A 5,000-nucleotide genomic window follows, 5' to 3' on the forward strand; every position below is an offset into this window, starting at 1 on the left:
AGCCCATGATTTACTCCCCCTCAAATCATCCTAGGTCGGTGTATATGACATTCTTCTTTCAGAAGAATACAATCAGAGTTATATTAAAATATGGCATGGCTCTTAATGGCAGTTAATTGATTATATTTCATAAAACCCATCAATTCGCTTCAGGAGGCGTTTATTATGCTGCCTTCACGTGCTGTCGGAATTGTCGTAAATACGACGACGTTTTCGAGGTAAAAATTGCACATGAACGCCCTCTGATGTCGTGTTTACCACTGGGAAGTTCGGAAATAATTTTGATACCCAAGTTCCCGAGATGGGCGTGCCATAACCGTTAAAAATTGGCAGATGGGAGACGAATTTCTGCTGTGGCAGGTTTTTTTTTTCTCACAACAGTTTCATTGTCTTCACTTGTCGTTAAAGTAGTACACATTTATATAAATTAATAATCATTTGAAGCATATTGTGTATTTTAAACACATCGAAAATCGCATCTAGTTGACTATCATTCCAGAATAGTGAGCAAGCTGACTATCTAGATAGTGTGGTAAAAGTAGCTATACAATAGGATCATGTATGGCTGAAAACTATTTTACTCTTAAAGCAGCCATACCTTGTCTACATTATGCCTTTATTGTAAATGTAATTATAAACAATATGCTTTCGTGTTGTGCTGTTATGTTTGCCAGTGATTATGATTTTGACCGGGAAATGACTGAAATGGTTATAGTGTTAAAATAACATTTTCCCAAGAAGCACAAAAGTAGGAACCTAGCGTTCTCCATTCTTTCCGACAACAAAGCACCTGAACATAAAAAACTCATAATCACGACTTCTGAAGTGGGAAGTAGGAAACTTCCGATAGCACGTGAAGAAAGCATTAAATCCCAGAGCCACGTCGAGCACTTTTATAATGGATTGAGGCACATATCTGGGTTTCAAATTTTGGCTGACATTCACTACCATTATGAGCTAATTTTTTTTTTTTTTTGGGTGAACTATCCCTTAAGTTTTTCTAAACCTATATGAATTTATTTCTTTTGCTGTATATAAAAGAAGATTTATTTTTAGAATGCTACCAGCATCCTGGAGAAAATCAACCAAACAGTTGATGATGGGTCCCACTGACCTCCATAGTAGGCTCCAGTAAGTCTAAAAATGTCTAGTAATATAAATCTGTAAAGGTTGAAGGTGTCCACCTGAGAATTAATATTTCATATAGTAAAATGTAGATGTGTTTATGATCTTATGCCACACTCATCATTACTAATAGATGCTGAGTCTTAAGGAGGTTCATACAGTTTCATCCATATTTCATGAGGACTCTCCGGGTGCTTCCTGCTCAATGCAAACAGACCAGACCTTAACCAACTGCACATCAGCAATGATGAAGAACTCTCTGTCCTGGAAATATGACTTCACAAAACTAAAGCATGTGATAAAAGCATAATAATGTATTACTAAATACCATTTTAGGCTATTCACATGTAAAATTATCAACATTTTATTTTGTATAAACTTTTATTTATTATATTTTATTAACTGAAAGTGCATTCCTGCAATGATTTCAAAGACATTCCGCATTTAAATCTCATTAATAAATTCATATTTATAACACAATATAAATGAGTGATACAGCTGATGGCAAAGTGAATTACAATATTTATTAATAATGGATCCTGAGTATTCTACAGTAACAGTAATGGGGTAAATTACAACCCATTATGGTTTTTAAATTATGATTCGGGTTTTATGACTTGAACATCTAACAGTTGAAGAATTATCCTTCCTGTAAGACAGAGAAAGCATAAGATAATTATGCGTGAATATTATTATTATTTTTTAATTAAAATGTTAGTTACATTAATTACGATATTAATGTTATTTACATTTTATTAACACTTAAAATTATTTAAATTAATTAATTACTTTATTCATTACATCAAAAAGTAATCTGATTATGTATATTCACATTACCTGTAATACTTTACGTTACTCGTTAAGTAAGAAAGTAATCTGATTACATAATGCATGTTACCTGTATGTTACTTTACTCGTTACAAGACAGTAATTTGATAACTTACTTGTTATATGGTTACTTGTAATGCATTATTTTACTTGTTACATAAGTAATCTGATTAGTAATGCATGTTTCCTGTAATACGTTACTTTGTAACATCAAAAAAGTTTAAAAGTTTTAAAGCATTTTCCCCTTTTATCTGCTTAATATTTCAGGCTTTGCACAGGTCAGATGGTAAACCATTGCACTATACAACAACAACAACATGTGATCATGCGATAGTAAGTTCGATCCCAGGGAACACGTGCTCATAAAGCGGGTATGACTATAAATCACTGGGTAGGTTTAGGGATGGGGTGGGTGTAGTTGTAAATTATTTTTTTATTTTTTTCTAAATGGAAATATGACAAATGGTGGTAAAAAGTCACACATTTTGATTGGTAACAACAGTCATACGTCATTTCATGACGTCAAACGGAACATGACCCTGTCATTATTTTTATGCCAGCTAGAGGGCGCATGACTTTAAAACGTAAATATAGGTCGTAATAAGTTTGAAAAACGACCTATAGAGTCATATATTTTGGAGGACAGGTTGGCTCATTTCAGATGAGACTGAAAACACCGGATTGCTTGTTTTTCTACATTCTGATAACATCAATGGATCAATGGTAGATTTCAGTCTGAGTTTTTCTCAGATAAAAGATCTACGGATGTGTCTTTATTAACATAATCAGAATGATCAGTGGTGAATCAATGTACTCTGGTAATAATAAAAATAATAATATTTAAATCATAATCTTTTAATTATGAATAATAATGTTTGATTTATATAGCGCTGTTCAAGGCACTCAAAGCGCTTTAGATTGAAGGGGGGAATCTCCTCAACCACCACCAATGTGCAGCATCCACCTGGATGATGCGACGGCAGCCATATTGCGCCAGAACGCTGACCGCACACCAGCTGATTGGTGGAGAGGAGACCGAGTGATTAAGCCATTCAGGAGAGGGGGTTTCTTAGGAGGCCATGAAGGACAGAGGGGCATATGGGCAGACTGTCCTGGTAGACTGGTGTGTGTGTTTTCTACAGAATCTGAGTTGTGCCTTTGCAGATCTTTGATGGGATCACGTCCTTACTCTAGTATCAAAGACGTGCAGCACTGCAAGTTCTTTGTCTACACTCTCAGAAAAAAAGGTACAGTGGAGGTACAATTTTGTTCCTTGGGGAACAAAACATATAACTGTACCTTTAAAGGTACACAATTGGTCCTCACTGTGCGTTCACACCGCCTGCGGCGAGAGTGGCAAGGTGGCCGGAAGTCATTCATTTTCAATGGGAGCCGGGCGGTGAGCTCCAGCGAGAGTGGCACGGCGCGTCTTGGACGATTTGGGCGTCGAGGAGAGTTGAACTCAACTCAAGTTTATGGTAATGAGCTATGACGCGGTTCGGCGGCAACCAGTCAGAATGTAGGAGTGCTCCACTTGAGAGAAATCCAGAGAACGCAGGCCTGTAAACTTTGGTTCCGACCACATTAGTTCCCAAGCAAAATGTAAGAGAAGTTGATCATTGCTGTGCGGGTTTCCCTATCATTTATGACGAGATCATTAATAGTGATGTGTAATTTGTTAAGAAGTCGCGCAACACAATTTTACAGGCGCTAGAACGCTCATTTTTCAGCGGGTATGCAATTCATTCTTACTTTCACATTTAAACGATTTCATGAAGTTAATTTATACCCTACTTGTGGTCAGTCTATCAATCAACATGCTTGTTTGATTTGCAGCCTCTTTAAATACATTTTAACAAAAGAAAAAACATTCGCTCTACGTCTGAGCGGTAGCGCGTCCACGAAGCTTTCTACCGTGTCGTTGGCAGGGCGGCAAGAGCGAATTTTGACTTGGAATTTTAATTATGATTGTGGTTTTTGTTACAGTGTAAACAAAACACATAATTGCTCAAAACAAAAGAAGCAAAACAACTGTATCAGGAAGAATGATGTTTGTCTAAAATCATCACTAAATAATAATACACAATATTCACCCACAATACTTGCTTGTCACAGATCAGACATTTTAAATATTGATTTTTAAAAACATTCTAAAGGGGGAAATGTATAGACACACAGAGATTTCAAGAATCAGCATATGAATCTCAACAATGGTGACATACCGAATGCTGCAATGCATGCTGGGAGTCACAAGTTTTATACAGTGGTAGCTTAGAAGGGTTGGAGATGAAATGTGGAGGACATAAAATCTCTAGGACTGAACGTGCCTACCCCTGACTTAGAGGTACAAAAATGTACCCTTAAAGGGATACTTCACCGCTTTTTCATATTAAACTGTTATTTCCACATCACATGAGAGAGGGAGGCATTTCTGTCAATGGGGGGAGGGGGAGATGTGAGGGAGGATTTTCAGGCTGGACCTTTTTACTGTCATTTTATGTCACCACTTGATCGTTCAACTATTGATGTAACTGTATTTAAATAGGGAAAACGTGGAGGTGTTTGGTGGCTTCTAACTTGATCTCTGTTTGGTACCATAGTGAATGAACTGGGCTTAGTGGGCTAAGCTAAATGCTATCAGATCGTCACCGCGCATCAGAGAGATTAAGAGCATGCACTGAGACGAGAGAGGGATGTGTCAACTCGTCCTAGTTAAGGGAATAACATAGTTTAATATGAAAAAGCGGTGAAGTATTACTTTAAGGGTTCCACCCCAGAGACGGCCACTTGTACCTTAAAACGTACAATTTTGTAGGCCTACTCTTTTTTTTTTTTTGACAGTGTATTGCTTTAACAGGAACAATTGCATTTGCCATCATTGAAGCTGAATTATATATTTTGTACATATTTTAGTTTTCATATGATTTTTTTAAATGCTCATTTTATTCATTGGTTTGTTAAATAAACACAGCATTACTGTGTTATTACTGTTTATTTTTTTATTTTATGTTTTATTTTATTTTTATTTTTTTACAAAAAAATAAGAG

The sequence above is a fragment of the Pseudorasbora parva genome, chromosome 10, assembly GCF_024679245.1.
Source record: "Pseudorasbora parva isolate DD20220531a chromosome 10, ASM2467924v1, whole genome shotgun sequence".
Lineage (NCBI taxonomy): Eukaryota > Metazoa > Chordata > Actinopteri > Cypriniformes > Gobionidae > Pseudorasbora > Pseudorasbora parva.